Raw genomic sequence first — 21,048 nt, forward strand, 5'->3', positions numbered from 1 at the left:
GAGCACCTTGCTTCCTTTATTCCCAACCAAGCAGCTACAAAAAAAAAAATAAAGCTCATTATGCATGCAAGATGTCTTTTCTCATCCCTTTGTCGTATTTACATAAAGACTCCGCAGCAGAGTTAAACCCGACCATAATCGGTATCTCTAGAGAGCCAATGCTGTATATTTTATGTCAGTTAATGCACATCATAATTGATTTTCTCTCTGGCTTTTGCATAAGCAGGGATATCCTAGGGAGGAATTGGATGAGATAGCGCTCACTTCCCCTTTCCTTGCATTATTGCGATTTCCAAAAAGCAAGTTGACGTAAACTAGAATGGAGTCAAAGCATTTCACATTTCATCGTGCAGATGTTTTCTTCCCTTCGCTGATATTGGGAGTGAATTTGCGCGCTCGTGATAATGACAGTCTGTCAGTGCCAGTGCAGCGAGATCATTAGGCAGCAGCCTTGACAAGTGATCTTCTTGATTGGCTCTGCTAGGCTCTAGACAAAGCGAAAGGAAAACGTATTAGATGCCACCCAGCTTTAAGTTCAATGGTATTTTCAGGTTTTCTCCTCTTACAAATTGGCTCTTCGTCTAGCGGTAAACTAGAGCTTCTGACAGTAAATACGATTAACCCGTGTTGGTGCCCTTTGCCAATTGAAAAGGCAATTTCCTGAATTTATTGTCTGAACCAATCTAAGAAGACATTTTTATCGGTCCTGATCATGGGCTTAAAATATAGACGGATAGAAAATGCTTCTTCTTCTTCTTTCTAAATTTAAGGATACAGATGTCAGCAATGGGGAAAGCTGAACCAGAAAGCATAACGAAGGTGAGAGTGGCGTTTACAGCAAACACATCAGAGACTTGCAGCCTGGCAGTTCTGTCTCTGCTGCTAAGGACGCCGCCAGCTCTCTGCATAATCCCGACACATACTGCAGTGTCAAAAAATAAGACAGTGACAAGGCCACAGGATCTGTCTGAGATGTAAACAAGACCCGGGCAGAGAGATCATAATTAACGTTCAGATTTTTATTTTCTGCAGTCTGCCTTTTTGCCATTACTGGATCGAAAGGAACTGAAGCCCAGCACAGCAGCGAGCAGGAATTGACGCAACAAGGCACCCTTCCATTCATCGTCTTCTTTGATTATCCTCTTTAGAGTTGTGGGAGCTGTGATAAATGTGTTGTTTTTAAACTTTGAAGGCAGTTGTTAAAAAATAAGCAGGGCTGAAAGCTGTGAGAGATGCAGACAAGTCCTGGACAACGGATCCAGGGTGGAGGTAGCCTGTGGGCCCGGGCTGCTCCTCGCATACGACATTCTGTGGTGTGATGTTTGGGACAAGGACACTTTTGGTGTTTGATTTCCCCCTCTGCTCCACAGCTTCAAATTTCAAATCAATTTAGACATAATTAAAAATCAGCTCCTTTACTGACCCTATTGTATTGACTGCACAGGGTGGCAGTGGTTTTAAAATGAAATGGAATCCGGAGAAAAGGAAAAATATTAGCCAAGTATGAGCCAAGGTCGACTACTGGGAAATTACTGGGAGATCTGGAAAACAAGCTTAGCATGCAAAATCAAAAACAGTTGTCAATAAATATTTTCATTTATAAAGATTCTTTATGAGACCTGTCTCTACCAGCCAGAGTTTCATGGTTCATCTCCCCCTTGTGAGACATTCTAGAACACATTGGATATTTTTAATTTTATTAAGTTTTTGTAAAAAACCAAATTTCCCTCTTGGAACAAATAAAGCACCATCTACAATCAGTCTCTCTAAAAAGCAGCTCACCATTTTTGGGCCTACATAGAGCTATACCAGTTGGTAGTAGTTGGAGACTGGCTGACTTGGGGTGAGCCTCCTCTGTCTTGAGCTGTTGATGGTCCTGGCCTGCTTAGTGGGGTATTGTTGGAGGCCTCACACTGTAGTTTTTTTTCCTTTCTCTTCCTGTTCTTCTAGTACTTCAGAAACATCTGGGATAATAATGCACATGTGTGTATCATGCCAACAGTCCAAAATTTAATACAATTGAGGGCCTGTGTTGGCCGGAGTCTGCTTGTATTAGTTGGGGAATGACTGACTTGGGGTGAACCTCATCTGTGTTGGCTGCTGAAGGTTCTGAAGGTTATTAGAGTATTTTTGGAAGCCTCACACCATATTTTTTTGTATGACTTCTCCAGCCATTAGCCTGCTGCTTCATAATATCTGTGTGAATAATGCACATGTTCCTCGAGAGATGTGTGCCATGTCAACAGTACAAATTTGAATAGAAACATCTCTTTATATCCCTGAGGTCAATATGACTAAGTATAACCCTTTTTGGGCCTATGTAGACCAAAACCAGCTGGTAGTAGTTGGGGACTGGCTGACTTGGGGTGAGCCTCATCTACAGTATCTTGGGCTGTTGCAGGTCCTGGTCTGCTTTGTGGAGTATTTTTGGAGGCCTCATACTGCATATTTTTTGTTTCCCTTCTTTTCCTGTTCTCCTGGTACTTCAAAAACATCTGTGATAATAATGCACATGTTCCTCGAGAGATGTGTGTCGTGCCAGCAGTGCAGATTTTAATGGAATTGAGGTCTTTTGTTGGCCGGAGCCTGCTGGTAGTAGTTGGGGACTGTCTGACTTGAGGTGAGTCTCATCTACAGTATCTTGGGCTGTTGAAGGTCCTGGTCTGCTTTGAGGAGTATTTTTGGAGGCTTCACACGATATTTTTTTGTATGCCTTCTCTTCAAGTTTGCCTGCTACTTGTAAACATCTATGTGAATAATTCACATTTCTCAAGAGATGTGTGTCATGTCAACAGTGCACATTTTAATACAAAATTTCTCTTTGTGTCCCTGATGGGTCTGGGTGTAACCATTTTAGGGCCTGTATAGACTGGAGCCAGCTGGTAGTAGTTGGGGACTGGCTGACTTGGGGTGAGCCTCATCTAGAGAATCTTGGGCTGCTGAAGGTCCTGGTCTGCTTTGTTACGTATTTCTGGAAGCCTCACACCATATTTTTTTTGTATGTCTTCTCCAGCCATTAGCCTACTGCTTCATAACATCTGTGTTAATAATGCACATGTTCCTTGAGAGATGTGTGTCATGTCAACAGTGCAAATTTGAATAGAAACATCTCTTTGTGTCATTTAGGTCAATGGGTCTGGGTGTAACCTTATTGAGGACCTGTGTTGGCCGGAGCCAGCTGGTAGTAGTTGGGGACTGGCTGACTTGGGTTGAGCCTCATTTGTCTTGGCTGCTGAAGGTCCTGACCTGTTTAGTAAAGTATTTCTGGAGGCTTCACACCTTATTCTTGGTATGTCTTCTCTTCCAATTAGCCTGCTACTTCAAAACATCTATGTGAATAATTCACATGTTCCTCAAGAGAGGTGTGTAATGCCAACAGTGCAGATTTTAATAGGAACATCTCTTCTGTGTCCCTGAGGTCAATATGATTGGGTTTGACCATTTTAGGGCCTGTGTAGACTGAAGCCAGTTAGTGGCATTTATGAACTGGCCTACTTGGAGTGAGCCTCATCTGTCTTAGTCACTGAAGTCCTGGTCTGCTTAGTGGAGTAATTTTGGATGCTTCACACTTTATTCTTGGTATGTCTTCTCTTCCAGTTAGCCAACTACTTCAAAATTTTTCTGATAATAATGCACAAGTTTCTCAAGGGATGTGTATCATATCAACTGTGCAGATTTCAAGAGAAACATTTCTTTGTTTCTCTGAGGTAAATCAGTCTGGGTGTAACCCTTTGAGGGCCTGTGTTGCCTGGAGCCAGCTGGTAGTATTTGGGGACAGGCTGACTTGGGGTGAGCCTCACCTGTTTTGGATGCATAAGGTTCTGACCTGTTTAGTGGAGTATTTCTGGAGGCCTTACACCCTTTATTGCAATTTTTTTGCATGTCTACTCTTACAATTAGCCAACTACTCCAAGATATCTGTGTGAATAATGCACGTGTTCCTCAAGAGATGTGTGTTATGTCAACAGTGCAAATTTTAATAGAAACATTTCTTTGTATTGTATCCCTGAGGTCAATATGACCAAGTGTAACCTTTTTGGGGCCTGAATAGACCAAAACTAGCTGACAGTATTTGGGGACTGGCTGACTTGGGGTGAGCCTCATCTGTCTTGGGCTGTTGAAAGTCCTGGTCGGCTTCGTGGAGTATTTTTGGAGGCCTTACGCCATACTTTTTTGTATGTCTTCTCTTGGAATTAGCCTGCTGCTTCATAATATCTGTGTGAATAATGCACATGTTCCTCGAGAGATGTGTGCCATGTCAAAAGTACAAATTTTAATAGAAACATCTCTTTGTATCTCTGTGGTCAATATGACCAAGTGTAACCTTTTTTGGGCCTATGTAGACCAAAACCAGCTGGTAGAAGTTGGGGACTAGCTGACTTGGGGTGAGCCTCATCTATAGTATCTTCGGCCGTTGAAGGTCCTGGTCTGCTTTGTGGAGTATTTTTGGAGGCCTCGTACTGTTTTTTTTGTTTGTTTCCCTTCTCTTCCTGTTCTCCTGGTACTTCAAAAACGTCTGTGATAATAATACATAATAATAATACGAGAAATGTGTGTCATGCCAACAGTGCAGATTTTAATGGAATCGAGAGCCTTTGTTGGCCGGAGCCTGCTAGTAGAAGTTAGGGACTGTCTAATAATAATAATAATAATTCCTTGCATTTATATAGTGCTTTTCTCATTACTTTGAGGAGTATTTTTGGAGGCCTCACGTGATATTTTTTTTGTAAGCCTTCTCTTCAAGTTTGCCTGCTACTTGTAAACATCTATGTGTGTAATTCACGTTTCTCAAGAGATGTGTGTCATGTCAACAGTGCACATTTTAATATAAAACATCTCTTTGTGTCCCTGATGGGTCTGGGTGTAACCATTTTAGGGCCTGTATAGACTGGAGCCAGCTGATAGTAGTTGGGGACTGGCTGACTTGGGGTGAGCCTCATCTGTCTTGGGCTGCTGAAGGACCTGATCTACTTAATGGTTTATTGAAGGAGGTCTCACGCCATAAATTGTGTATGTCTTCTCTTCTATTTAGCCTACTGATTCATAACATTGCTGTGTGTCATCTCAACAGTGCGAATTTTAATACAAAACATCTTCTTGTGTCATTAAGGTCAATGGGTCTGGGTGTAACCCCTGGAGGGCCTGTGTAGACAGAGTCAGCTCGTTGTAGTTGAGGACCAGCTGAGACTTGCAGCCTGGTAGTTCAGTCTCTGCTGCTAAGGAGGCCGCCAGCTCTCTGCGTAATCCCGACACATACTGTAGTGTCAAAAAATAAGACAGTGACGAGGCCACAGGATCTGTCTGAGATGTAAACAAGACCCGGGCAGAGAGATCATAATTAACATTCAGTTTTTTATTTTCTGCAGTCTGCCTTTTTGCCATTACTGGATCGAAAGGAACTGAAGCCCAGCACAGCACTGAGCAGGAACTGACGCAACAAGTCACCCTTCCATCCATTGTCTTCTTTGCTTATCCACTTTAAAGTTGTGGGAGATGTGAAAAATATGGGGTTTTTTTTAAACTTTGAAGGCATTTTTTAAAAAATAAGCAGGGCATAAAGCTGTGAGAGATGCAGGCAAGGCCTGGACTACGGATCCAGGGTGGAGGCGGCCTCTGAGCCCGGGCTGCTCCTCGCATACGACATTCTGTGGAATGATGTTTGGGACAAGGACACTTTTGTTCCTTGATTTCTCTCTCTGCTCCACAGCTGCAAATTTCAAATCAAACAACATAGACTGCACATTGCAGACTTTCATTTAAGGGTCTTTGCATTCATTTCAGTCACACAGCACTCCTCTACATCAAATCAACTCAAATCAAAATTTTTATTGTCATTGTAGCAATGAGACATTGTACAACAAAATTTTAGGTGCAATTTTCCAGTGCAAAAAAAATAAATTAAAAAACACAATCGCTCAAGTTAAAAATTAAATAAAAAGGGAATAAAACAAGTACCAAAATAGTCCATAACAGCAGAACAATGTTTTCCACTCATACATACATTATATTGCACTTGTCCCTTATCCAATGTTAACTTAGGGCTGTATTGTAAACATGAAGGTGCACTCGGTCAGATTGACCACTTTGTAGCATTCAGCATTGTGAATTTCCCCTTGGGATTAATAAAGTATCTATCTATCTATCTATCTATCTATCTATCTATCTATCTATCTATCTATCTATCTATCTATCTATCTATCTAGAAACTGTTTCTCAGTCTATTTGTCTTAGTCTTTTATGGATCTGAAACATCTCCCTGAAGGCAGGCATTCAAACAATGCATGTCCTGGGTGTGATGGGTCCTGAAGAATTTTCTTGACGTTCCTGAGGCAACAGGAACTATGTAGTTTTCTAGTGAGGGTAGAGAACAGCCAACTATCCGCAGGGCAACCTTAATGACCCTGTGGAGCTCTTTCTTCTGTGCTACTGTGCAGCTGGTCAACTACGCACAGAGACAGTAGACCAGGATGCTCTCTACTGTGCAGCAGTAAAAGGACACCAGCAGTTTCTCAGGGATGTTGTTCTTCCTGAGCACCCTCAGGAAGTAGAGTCTCTTTTGGGCCTTCTTCGCTACCTCAGCAGTGTGTGTTCCCCAGGTCAAGTCCTCCCTAATGGTGACTCTCAAGAAGCGGAAGTCTGAGACCCTCTCCACACAGTCCCCGTTGATGATGAGTGGCTAGATGTTGGCTGCCTTCTTCCTGAAGTCCACGATGAACTCCTTGGTCTTGGCTATATTTAGGAGCAAGTTAACGTGGTTATTCCAACACCACGTTTCCAGCCGCTCCACCTCATCCCTGTAGGCGGACTCATCACCCCCAGAGATGAGCCCTACTACTGTGGTATCGTCAGCGAACTTAACAATGGTGTTACTGTAGTGGGCAGGAATGCAATCGTGGGTGTAGAGGGTATAGAGCAGGGGGCTCAGCACACAGCCCTGTGGGGAGCCAGTGCTGAGGCTGATGGGTGTGGAGAAGTAGGGGCCCAATCTAACCCTCTGATGAGATCACTCAGGAAGTCCTTGATCCAAAGGTAGGTGGAGTGTAGAAGTCCTATGTCTGACAGTTTGGTCACCAGTCTGTGGGGTAAGATTGTATTAGAGCTGAAGTCTATGAAGAGCAGCCGTGCGTAGCTCCCCTGCTGCTCCAGATGGGACAGAACAGCATGGAGAGCAGTGGCCACAGCGTCCTCCGTAGACCTGTTTGCTCTGTAGGCAAACTGGTGCAGATCAAGCATGGGAGGAATGAATGACATGATCTGGCTCTTGATGAGCTTCTCAAAGCACTTCATAACCACAGGGGTCAGTTTAACTGGCCTGTAGTCATTAAGACTGGTGATGGTCTGGTTTCTTTGCCAGAGGCATTATGGCAGAGGATTTCGAGCAGGATGGCACAGTGGATTCTGGTGAAGACCCCAGCCAGTTGGTCTGCACAGTCTTTCAGCATGCGTCCTGAGATGCCATCGGGTCCAGCTGCCTTCCGCGGGTTGACAGCCCGCAGTGTGCGTCTCACCTCGTGCTCCCCCACTGTGAAGATGGGGCTGTTGTTAGCATCTGGATGGGGTCTGGTTGTCTCTGGTGAATCCACTTCAAACCAGGCAAAGTAGTGGTTCAGTTCCTCAGCCAGCGAATAATCACCTCCCACAGCTCCGGGACTGGTCCTGTAGTTGGTCATATGCTGGACACCCATCCACACTTGCCCACCATTGTTGCTATCCAGGTGTTCCTCAATCTTCTTTTTATAGTCTGACTTGGCCTCTTGGATGCCCCTCTTTAGGCTGGCATGGGCTGTGCTGTAGAGGGCCTTGTCACCAGACCTGAAGGCAGTGTTCCTCTCTTTCAGCAGCCTCTGGACTTCCCTGGTCATCCAGGGCTTCTGACTGGGGTAGACTATCGCTGCTAGTGGAGTCAGTGATTCACAGATATCAACAGGTGCTGAGGGTCTTCTCTAGTGATACTCTGACAAGCCTCTAAGGCCACCATCTTCAGCTTCAGAAAGGACCAGTGGACATCCACTTACTGTTTAGGCTGAATATTCATTCAAGGATCACACTGGAATTACCTTACTATAAACTAATGCACAAAATGGACATTTTTAAGGATGTATGGTGTACGAAAGGGGTACTGTGTGCTATAGAGGAGGGTGAACTGAAAATCAATGTATAACTCACTATTGGAATATTGTAAATGAAGTTATTTGTAGCAAGTGATACTCTGTGAACACACTGGGAATCGGGGCTGACTGGGCTTTATTTTTGTTTATTATGAACATAAATGAGGAGAACGGTGGGAAGGAGATGAGAAAATATAAAATATTTATTTGATAACTGTGTGTGGGTTTACATGAAGTTAATAGGGATGGAATATTTGGAATTTTCTTCTACTATTCATTTCTTTGTATAGTTTATTACACTTTTTGTTGTATGTGTACTTTTAATATATTTTTTGACTCAATAAAGTACTTTAAAAAATGATCTACAGTGCATCCGGAAAGTATTCACAGCGCATCACTTTTTCCACATTTTGTTATGTTCCAGCCTTATTCCAAAATGGATTAAATTCATTTTTTATTCCTCAGAATTCTACACATAACACCCCATAATGACAACATGAAAAAAGTTTACTTGAGGTCTTTGCAAATTTATTAAAAATAAAAAAATTGAGAAAGCACATGTACATAAGTATTCACAGCCTTTGCCGTGAAGCTCGAAATTGAGCTCAGGTGCATCCTGTTTCCCCTGATCATCCTTGAGATGTTTCTGCAGCTTCATTGGAGTCCACCTGTGGTAAATTCAGTTGATTGGACCTGATTTGGAAAGGCACACACCTGTCTATAGAAGGTCCCACAGTTGACAGTTCATGTCAGAGCACAAACCAAGCATGAAGTCAAAGGAATTGTCTGTAGACCTCCGAGACAGGATTGTCTCGAGGCAAAAATCTGGGGAAGGTTACAGAAAAATTTCTGCTGCTTTGAAGGTCCCAATGAGCACAGTGGCCTCCATCATCCGTAAGTGGAAGAAGTTCAAAACCACCAGGACTCTTCCTAGTGCTGGCCGGCCATCTAAACTGAGCGATCGGGGGAGAAGGACCTTAGTCAGGGATGTGACCAAGAACCCGGTGGTCACTCTGTCAGAGCTCCAGAGGTCCTCTGTGGAGAGAGAAGAACCTTCCAGAAGGACAACTATCTCTGCAGCAATCCACCAATCAGGCCTGCATGGTAGAGTGGCCAGACGGAAGCCACTCGTCAGTAAAAGGCACATGGCAGCCCACCTGGAGTTTGCCAAAAGGCACCTGAAGGACTCTCAGACCATGAGAAAGAAAATTCTCTGGTCTGATGAGACAAAGATTGAACTCTTTTGTGTGAATGCCAGGCGTCACATTTGGGGGAATCCTGGCACCATCCCTACAGTGAAGCATGGTGGTGGCAGCATCATGCTGTGGGGATGTTTTTCAGTGGCAGGGACTGGGAGACTAGTCAGGATAAAGGTAAAGATGACTGCAGCAATGTACAGAGACATCCTGGATGAAAACCTGCGCCAGAGCGCTCTTGACCTCAGACTGGGGTGACGGTTCATCTTTCAGCAGGACAACGACCCTAAGCACACAGCCAAGATATCAAAGGAGTGGCTTCAGGACAACTCTGTGAATGTCCTTGAGTGGCCCGGCCAGAGCCCAGACTTGAATCCGATTGAACATCTCTGGAGAGATCTTAAAATGGCTGTGCATCGACGCTTCCCATCCAACCTGATGGAGCTTGAGAGGTGCTGCAAAGAGGAATGGGCGAAACTGGCCAAGGATAGGTGTGCCAAGCTTGTGGCATCATATTCAAAAAGACTTGAGGCTGTAATTGCTGCCAAAGGGGCATCGACAAAGTATTGAGCAAAGGCAGTGAATACTTATGTACATGGGATTTCTCAGTTTTTTTATTTTTAATAAATTTGCAAAAACCTCAAGTAAACTTTTTTCACGTTGTCATTATGGGGTGTTGTGTGTAGAATTCTGAGGAAAAAAAATGAATTTAATCCATTTTGGAATAAGGCTGTAACATAACATACTGTGGAAAAAGTGATGCGCTGTGAATACTTTCCGGATGCACTCTATCTATCTATCTATCTATCTATCTATCTATCTATCTATCTATCTATCTATCTATCTATCTATCTATCTATCTATCTATCTATCATCATGCCACACGTTGCCAGTGTCTGACCCTGCATTAATGTAAGTTGGCCACTCAGAGTTGGTTTAAATTGTAAATGCTGATAAATTGAATGCCTTAGCAGTTTTTTTTGGTTACTTTGATTTGTATTCTTCTGTGATTCGTAAATCATCTTGTGCTGTTGATTTCTGTGACGAGTGTTTTATAACTAAAGACAGGTTGATTGGCGCCTGCTTAGTGTCAGGCAGTTTGATTGGCATGTGTTTAGTATCGTCTAAGTCAGTCAGGAAAGTAAATAATCCAATTCTCTAATCCAGTATCCCATCTCATAATCATTACGGCTTCCTCACAGTCGCCAGCTCTCCAATCTGTTATGCCTCCCCGTAGAGCAAAAGGATATTGAGATGGTGCAGCATAATTCTCTCATTGATAATGCAGGTAATATAGAATATTCATGGGCCCAAATGACTGCTAAAGAGCCTCTGCATCACCAATTGTGCCAGCTGCAAGCCGTCATAACCATGGACCGCAGCAGAGATTCACTGTGATTGCAAGCTGAACAATTTGCAGATGGCACGCATTGTTCATGGTGCCAGTTATTTTGCCTTTTTTTTTTTTTCTCCGTTTCATTGGTGCCTTTTTATTTTTATGAGAGTCAGGGAAAGGCTGAATGCAATAAAAGCATTGAATGGATGTTTGGATTTCTGCAGCTCATTTGACTCCTGGTACTTTATTTGATGTTCTCCTCAGATATAAGTTCAGAATTTATCTTCCTTTTGCACTTTCTATTTTTCTTTTTGGGGAGTACGTATTATTTATATTATTTATAATAATATTTATCTTATTCATCAAAGGAGTTTTGTGGTTAGCTTCTGGAACGGTTGGCATTATGACTGTCAAATTAGCCAAAATATAAGGTTTGAAAATTCCAATTAAAACTAAGTAAATATGTGGTGTAGGTGGCACATGGGATCGACAGTCATCGCGGTAAGAAGTCGGGAAGATCACTTACCCAGATGGGAGTCCCCTGAGAATACAGAAAGGCATTCCTGGCCAAGAGAAGGAAGGCGGTCACACCCAGACAAAGCTGCCCTAAGGGATGGATGGACATCCCAGCCGGACGTGGCTCCAGTCCCTTCCATGGACGGGAGAAAAGAGGAGGACAGGGAAAGACTGACTCTGGGGGTTGTTTATTCCCCCCCCCCCCCCCCCCACCAGGCACTAGATGGCAGCAGCCTTCCATGACGGCGCCCATTTGGGAACCAGAAGGGAATGTTGTGTCACACGCGTGTACATGGGCGCCAGCTACAGGGACCTAAAGAAGGGCAAGGTGCACTAAACCTTCTTATTTTATCCCCACAGACCAGACACATGAATTTCTACCTGAGTCCAAAGATGTCACTTCCAGTTCAGCTCCGAGGACGGCATCACTTCCGGTCCTGACCCCGAAGACGACGTCACTTCTCTCTGACATCCCTATAAAACACGACTTCCTCCCTCCGTTGATCAGTTCTGTTTTGGACTCAACTCTGTACTCTGTTGTACTGAAAACTTTGTCTTTTTGCAGCCAAGTACAAAGGTGGCTGCCCCAAACCTTTCTTGTGTGTCGAGGCTATTCATTTCACAGTGGCGCAGTCGGCAGGATGACCTCCATGTGGACACAGGAGACAAACCAAAGGATGCCTCGACACACCATCCAGACCTCCAGCACTTAAGGACTCAGGTGGGAAAGTACCGTTAATGCATTACCGGGTTGGAGTCGGTTGGTGTGGGTAGGGAGAACCCAAAGGGCACTTTGACCTGAAGGTTTGTAGCAGTGCTACTTCCTAAGAACTGCATCTCCCAGCAGTCCTTGCAGGGGCTGCTGGGGTCAAAGGTGGTCAAAGGAGGTTTAAATTAGGGCAGAGGGCAAAAGGAAAAGGAGAAAGTTTGTTTTGTTTGGTGCGTTGTGTGTTGCGTTTATCTGTCGTGCTGCCTGCTATTGTTGGAACTTTAATTAATCATTGTGTCCTGGACTGTATTCGTTTGTTGGAGTCTGGATCACTGTCTACCTGTGCAGTGAGGACTGCGTTTGGATTGATTGGTTTTCTGGAAGAGGGAGCGCTCCTGAACCATCCATCCGATTTCATCCTTTCAGTAACTACCGGTAGGACTGTGTTTTCTTTCATCCTTTCAACATACAGATCGCTGGACTTAACTTCGTCACTTCTCATTTCATCCGGTTTGTTTTCATGGACTTTGTTGCGTGGTGTTTGTGTGTGTCTATATGTTAAATGTAATATCGCCGAAGGGATCAGGGGTGGTATTACTGTCTTCATTTAGTTAATTGTGTGTCATTATACGCTTAATTGTTTGCCTTTCCCAGTGTGCTTTATTGGTCTCAGTCGTGAGTGTGTGTGGGTCAATCCAAGGCTGGGGACGTTCCTGGGATCTCTTGTATTAAAATAAATAAATCACTGTCTGCCTGGACGGTGTGAATCTTAGCGGCCCCTGACTACTACAGGTTTATTTGTAGAACCCTTGGCATGTGGACAAAAGGCCTACGGACTAGAGCCAGGCTCAGAAAGGAAAACACTGAAGACTGACTATGGGATCTCGGGAGAAGGGACTGCTCAGCAGAGCCCCACAAAAGGAAAATATTTGCTTAAAAGTGGGGGTGCCCTGTGTTGGCAGGCAAAGAAAGTGGTTCAATGGGGATTCAATCCTCAGCTGCCTACGGCTCCCCAAGCCATGAAACTATGGATAACTTCCAGTTCAGTGCTGAGGACATCACTTCTGGTCTTGGCCCAGAGGACAACATCACTTCCTCTGACATCCATATAAAACACGACTTCCTCCCTCCGTTGATCAGTTCTGTTTTGGACTCAGCTCTGTATTCTGTTGTACTGAAAACTTTGTCTTTTTGCAGCCAAGTACATGGGCGGCTGCCCCAAACCTTTTTCTTGTATCGAGGCTATTCATTTCACAGTGGCGCAGTCGGCAGGATGACCTCCATGTGGACACAGGAGACAAACCAAAGAAAGCCTCAACACACCATCCAGACCTCCAGCACTTAAGGACTCAGGTGGGAAAGTACCGTTCCTGCATTACTGGATTGGAGTTGGCTAGTGTGGGTAGGGAGAACCCTAAGGGAACTTTGACGCAAAGGTTTAATCTGAAACCTTGGGCATGTGGACAAAGGGCCTATGGACTAGAGCCAGGCTCAGAAAGGAAAACACTGGAGACTGACTATGGGCTCTCAGGAGAAGGGGCCGCTCAGCAGAGCCCCACAAAAGGAAAATATTTGCTTAAAGGTGGGGGTGCCCTGTGTTGGCAGGCAAAGAAAGTGGTTCAATGGGGATTCAATCCTCAACTGCCTACGGCTTCCCAAGCCATGAAACTATGGGTCACTTCCAGTTCAGCTCGGAGGACATCACTTCTGGTCCTGCCTTCGAGGATGACATCACTTCCAGTCCTACCTCCGAGGATGACATCACTTCCAGTCCTGCCTCTGAGGATGACATCACTTCTGGTCCTGCCTCCAAGGATGACATCACTTCCAGTCCTGCTTCCGAGAATGACATCACTTCCAGTCCTGCCTCCGAGGATGACATCATTTCCAGTCCCAGGCCCTCCCTATAAAACCCGACTTCCTCCCTCCATTGATCAGTTCTGTTTTGGACTCAACTCTGTACTCTGTTGTACTGAAAACTTTGCCTTTTTGCAGTCAAGTACACGGATAGCTGCCCCAAACCCTTTTCGTGTGTCAAAGCAATTAATTTCACAGCTGGGACATGTAGTCCGGCAACACAGCCCTGTCAGGGACCATGGGTGCTGCAAGGGGGCACTGTAGGGAGAGATGCGCTCCCCAATTTATGGGACTTCCATATGACCTGGGAGTACTTCCATCAGCCTCTGTTGGGGCTCTTGGGAAACTGAGTGAGGAGATTGAGTGTCCTGATAAAAACCAAGAACCAGGCCTTTAATGACCTCTTGGGCACGGCCATCAGCAGTGTGTCTGTCTGCAGAGAGAGTGTCGACCTCGTCGAGAGGTTTACTTACCTCGGCAGTGACATTCATGTCTCTGGTGACTCTTCCTATGAAGTCAGTAGACGGATTGGGAGAGCATGAGGTGGTCATGAGGTCACAGGAAAGAGATGTGTGACACTCTGTAAAAGAACGAAGTCTTTATAGTCCTGGTGCTCCTTGTCTTGCTATATGGTTGCGAGACATGGATGCTTATCCAGTGACCTGAGATGAAGACTGGACTCTTTTGATGTCTCTTCAGAGAATCTTTGGGTACCGCTGGTTTGACTTTGCGTTGCTCATGGAGTCCCAAATGAGGCACATGACCTGCATTGTGAGGGAACGTCAGTTTCGGCACTACAGCCACGTGGCACAATTACCCGAGGGTGATCCTCACTGATGAGGACCTGAGTGGCTGGACTAGGCCAAGGGGACGCCCAAATAACACTTAGCTGTGTCAGATAGACAATCATTTCCAGAGGGTGAGACTGGACCTCGCGTCTACCAGGGGGGTTGCCAACCAGGATCTGGAGCTGTGTCATCGCGTGGTGGGTGTGGCAACATGCTGTACAAGTGTATGCCCCCAGATCTGACCTGACCTGACCTTTGAGTAGCTTTTTCCTGCTCCATCATGGGTGGGAGGACTAGTAGGTGGTCTCTAGTTCTCCTTTGGCCCACCTCCAATACAGATCTCAAATAGCCAGATCGCTCCAAGGGTTCCATCTGTATGGTGTTCCCAATTGGCTTCCAGGTAGCATATTGGTTTCCTATCTGGGCTGGAGACCCAGTCAGCAACAGGATGACACAAAAAGTGACCCTCTGTGCCCTGTTGATCTTGGTCAGGTCAGATTGGGGAGCATGCACTGGTACAATTGTATTGCCACACCCACCACATGACGAAACAGCTCCAGATCCCGCTTGGCCACCCCTGAGGCAGACATGCAGTCCAGTGCCAAAATCCGGAAATGACCATCTTTGCTTTGTAGCCAGGTGTTGCATACAAAATGAACAAAAATTATGTGAGCACATGCAAATAATAATTCAGAAACAATCATAGAAAGGTGGCAGTGACAAAACACTCAGGGCCACCAAGCCCACAGTTCCCTCTAGTGGCATATGAGATCACTGCACCCCACAAACTGTCTCAGACTTTAAAGGGCCACCTTACCTAACAAGGGCAGCAGAGTTCAACCCGTTCTGCTCCTGGATGATGTGCTGCTACCTCACAGACTTCTTCCACCCATCCGTTTGTCTGATTTCTATTTGCAGTTCAAAGTGTAAAGTCATCAGTGCTCAATTAATAAACCATAAATCCTCTTTACTGTGATGCAAGCAATCAGAAAATGAATTTTTGAGAAATGCCAAAGTATCTCTCTTGGTCTTTATGGAGACGATGATGCAGCTTGACAACAAGGTAGCAATTAACCCCAACCGGCTCCCTTTCATCCCTTCACGTTTTATAATTAGCATAATCTGAAAGCGATTCATATTCAGATTTGCCCAATTAATTGCCTTCCCTGTTGGTTCAAAAGCTGGCAAAAAGCTGCCACTCTGTATGAATCTGATAATATGAAGACCCCCCCACCCCACCCCACCTCACCTCCAAGTCTGCGTTACTTTTGTTTGCAATTTACTATTAGAATATTAGAGAAGAGGACCTAGAACAGGCACTTTATTTCTGCATTGGCCTGGGGGCACCTGGGATTCAGGAGGTCTGATCCAACCAACTTCTTCTGTTAGCATTCACAACGGTGAAGAAGAAATCGATGGGAGACACAAGAAGAGGTCTGGATTTGTATGGCAAAAATAGCAACAACAAGCAACATTTATTTCTATAACACATTTTCATACAGATGATGGAGCTCAAAGCGCTTTGCAGGATGAAGAAAGAGAAAAAAGTCAAAATAAATAAGAAAATAGAATTAGGGAACACTAATTAACATAGAATAAAAGTAAGGTCCAATGGGAGGGCAGAAAAAAAAAAAAACTCTAGACAGCTGGAGAAAAAAAAAATCTGCAGGGGTTCCAAGGCCACGAGACCACCCAGACCCCTCTAGGTATTCTACCTAACATAAATGACCTCAATCAGTCCTCATGGTATTCAGGGTTCACATGGAAGAACTTGATGATGACGGTCATGTGGACCTCTGGCCTTTAATTCATCAATGGAGGAACATAATGGTGTCCTGATAAGGAGGAGGTGGCGCAGATCACAACACCACAGAAAACCGGAAAAAGAATAGCAGCGGAAGTAGATAGATAGATAGATAGATAGATAGATAGATAGATAGATAGATAGATAGATAGATAGATAGATAGATAGATAGATAGATAGATAGATAGATAGATAGATAGATAGATAGATACTTTATTAATCCCGATGGGAAATTCAAAAACTGTGGACACTTTTTGTGACTGAAGACAGAGAAGAAAATTAAAATTAGTAAAAACCTTTTTTATTGATACATACCAGACAAGGGTAAAATGACAGAGAAACACAGTCCTAGGACACCGCGCTTCATCTGCCTCGAGCGCAGATATCCTTGCTCTTTTATACCTTTCTAGTCTCCTGATCGTTGACCACGTAAGCAATAAAAATAGCGTCCTGACTCATTGTATTTTTCCAATTTTGTAAAGTCATTACCCTAAAGGTATATTTTCTTGTCACACACATCATTAAAAGAAAACTTCCAGAAAGTATACATGCTTTTTGTCACGTACGCAAAACACAAACAAGTTTGATCATTCTGTTCTATTTTCTGTACTTACACACATACATTTTGTTCAATTACATCATTTTATGTTTTTACACTCCTCCCTTTTTGAACAAAATGATGTGGGCAATATAATTAAATTGAAATGGTTGATGAAGGGGAAGGGGGGGGAAAAGGGGATGGGGAGGAGAAAATGGAAGAAGCTATACGAGACATGTGCTCCTCATGTAGCATATATGCCCTTTCCATTGAGGCGGTAAAGTACTTAGATATTATATAGCGAAACAAAGGGATAATACAACAACCAACCAGGAGGAGGAGGCAAAATGCCACAACCAAAGAAATGAAAACAGATCTTATCCATTGTCCCCAGGATCCGAAGGAGGATGCAAACCACTGATCCCAGGGATTTGTAATGCCAGAATTAGTGGAAAGTTCATTAGAGAGAGCAGTGAGGCCTGCCAATGCACGAGTTATTGATCCATCTGACGCGGTATTATTTGGAATATATGTACAACAAGCATCACCAAACATAGCACAGACACCTCCCTTTTCCGCAAGTAACATGTCCAAGGCTAGACGATTTTGCCAAGTCATCAGAGAAGTACGGTCAAGCTGTTCATGTATGCCTTCAATAGCGTCTTTGGTGAAGTTAAGGAAACGTTGTTGGTTATAATAAAGGTAATTAATCCAGTCAACATTCTTATTAATAGTAATTTGGGGTATAATAGATTCAAAACCGGCAGCAACTTGATCCCTAGCTTTAAATCTGTCTGGGACACCCCTAGGGACTCCAATAGCATCTATGTATACTCCAGGGCCATGTAAGGAGATATTAGTAGGCATATGGAAAAGGGAGCGGGTATGTCGTTTCACCCTATGTATTATATAGTGCTTTTCTATCTATCTATCTATCTATCATATAGTGCCTCTCATATCTATCTATCTATCTATTATATAGTGCCTTTCACCCTATCTATTATATAGTGCTTTTCAATCTATCTATCTATCTATCTATCTATCTATCTATCTATCTATCTATCTATCTATCTATCTATCTATTATATAGTGCTTTTCACTCTATCTATCATATAGTGCCTCTCATATCTATCTATCTATCCATCCATCCATCCATTTACCAACCCGCTGAATCCGAACACAGGGTCATGGGGGTCTGCTGGAGCCAATCCCAGCCAACACAGGGCACAAGGCAGGAACCAATCCTTGGCAGGGTGCCAACCCACCGCAGGACACACACAAACACACCCACACACCAAGCACACACTAGGGCCAATTTAGAATCGCCAATCCACGTAACCTGCATGTCTATCTATCTATCTATCTATCTATCTATCTATCTATCTATCTATCTATCTATCTATCTATCTATCTATCTATCTATTATATAGTGCTTTTCACTCTATCTATCTATCTATCTATCTATCTATCTATCTATCTATCTATCTATCTATCTATCTATCTATCTATCTATCTATCTATCTATCTATCTATCTATCTATCTATCATATAGTGCCTCTCATCTCTATCTATCTATCTATCTATCTATCTATCTATCTATCTATCTATCTATCTATCTATCTATCTATCTATCTATCTATCTATTATGTGGTGCCTTTCACTCTATCTATTATTTAGTTCCTTTCACTATATCTATCTATTTATCTATCTACAAAAATACACATTTTTAAAACACACAGAGAACAAGGTAGAAACATAAATAGAAATGAACAGTATCTGTCGATTAATTAATTGACGAAAGAGGAAGTCAAATACGAAGTCACAGTCCTGGAGACCTTTGGCCAGATGACTGCCTACCTGCTGTTAGGTGACGTTTCTGCACTTGTATCAAAGCACCACACCAATAGGTCACAATTTATCATGGACATTTTACATAAAATGTGTGTGTGTGTGTGTGTGTGTGTGTGTGCGTGCACATGTCTGTTTGTGCATATGTGTGTGTGTGTGTGTGTATGTGTTGAGGACCTATGAAGAACGTGTGTCCTTACTAGGGCTCCGTCCTGCATTGCACCAAATGCCGTTAGGTTAGACTCAGGGACCCCCATGACTCTGACTTGGACTGCTCGTGTCTGAGTGTGTTATGTCTTCACAAATGGTGGACTCGGCCCATCATAGCTCGTCTTTCTATAGCTGGAGAAGGAAGTGCTCTAATAACACCGCTGAGTCAAAATACCCAATTAAACTCTGAAATTACCTGGTGAGTCAGCAGCTCAATTAAAACAATTAGAAATCCCTGCAGTTCACTCATTTCCACTTTAATTCAGTTAAACAGAGACCTCTGTGCTCCCGGTGCCTCGGCGACTCTTCTCTGGGAGCTACTCGTTACTTCTTTCTCATCCCGGGTTTTTCTAATTAATGAGAGAAAAAAAAACTAAATTCCCACTACCTGAGTTCAGATGTGAGGTGTTGTGTCTGCTGTGTTCATTTGTCATCTTTAACCTGTGGCTGACATCTCCGTGTCTCCTTGTCTACCTCAGCTCTTTCACTTTGGTGCTATGCTCTGTGATTTTACTTCCCTGCACATCAATAAATTATTTTATTTTTCTTATCAAATACAAGTTTAGACTACCATATGTTGCCCATGTTCTCATATTCATAATTTTAGCATTTGTGGAAATGTGAAAATGGAGGAATAATATATTCAAATGAATTCAGTGATGCTTAATATAAAAGTTCATATTTTGTATTTTGTTCTTCTATACTAAGTACATACACGCATTATTACAATAAGGTTAACTAATTAATCGAATGTTTTGCAACATACAATACTTTTGTTTTTACCCCTGCCATGCATTAATGTATAACTGTTACGATGTGCCCACTCTGGGGCAAGCAACATGTACAGAGCCCTCCATCATGTTTGGGACGAAGTCACATTTTCTCCTTGACGTCCCTCCTCTGCTCCACTATTACAAATCAGACATTTCAGACATTGTGATTTAAGTGCACACTGCAGACTTTCATTTAAGGGTCTTTGCATTCATTTCAGTCACACAACACTTCTCTACATGTTCCCCCATTCCAGGACACCATAATGTTTGGGACAATTGGCGTCCCAGGTGTTTGTGATTCCTCAGGTGGGCTTCACAACTTCATCAGATATCTCTCCCTCTTCTATCTTTTGGAGTCTGTGGTTGCCATTGTTCAACATGAGGACAAGAGCTGTGCTAATGAAAGTCAAAGAAGCCATCAGGAGGCTGAAAAACAGGAATCAACCGTTGGGGACATCGGTAAAACCTGAGGATGACCAAAATCAATTGTCTGGAATATCATGCAGAAGAAAGAACACACTGGTGGGCTCAGTAATCACAAAGGGACTGCTAGGCCAAGGAAGACCTCCACTGCGGATGACAGCCTAATCTTCACTATGGTCAAGAAAAATCCCCCAAACATCTGTGTGACAGATCAGAAACAGTCTACAGGGGGTCAATGTGTGTCTCAGAGGCAACTATCAGCAGAAGACTTCATGAAGAGAAACACAGAGGACACACTGCAAGATGGGGACCACAAAATCAGGATTTCCAGATGACAGTTTGTGACAAAGGACTTCAAAGAGCCTGCAGAATTCTAGGAAAAGGTGTTATGGACAGACGAGACAAAGATGAACCTCATCAGAGTGATGGTGAGAGCAAAGTATGGGGACCAAAAGGAACTGCCCGAGATCCAAAGCAGATCACCTCATCTTTTAGACATGGTCGTGCTGGGGGAGTTCTGCCTTGGGCATGTATGGCTGCCCTGGCACACTTCTCTTCATTGATGATGGCACTGCTGATGGCACAATGAATTTTGAGGTGTGTAGAAACATCTGATCTGCTCAAGTTCAGCAAAGGCCCCCAAACTCTCTGGACAGCAAGAGGAGGAGGTTAGGAGCACACGCTGATAGAGCTCATTGCTCCACCCACCACATGACAAACCACCTCTGGATCATAGATTAGGACCTGAGTGCCAGCCATGCAATGGGTGACACCTGAGCACCACACTAGTTCAGATGGATTTGAATAATCTGAAGGTTTCTTACGGTGGCTGGAGTGCCAATTTTGCCACCAACCCCCCAAGTTTTTCCCTGCAGTTTGGAGGGCCTACATGCAGGGCTGGGTGTAGATTAACATCATACCCAGGATGGAGAAGTTGCAGGT

Source organism: Erpetoichthys calabaricus, chromosome 11, assembly GCF_900747795.2.
Source record: "Erpetoichthys calabaricus chromosome 11, fErpCal1.3, whole genome shotgun sequence".
Lineage (NCBI taxonomy): Eukaryota > Metazoa > Chordata > Cladistia > Polypteriformes > Polypteridae > Erpetoichthys > Erpetoichthys calabaricus.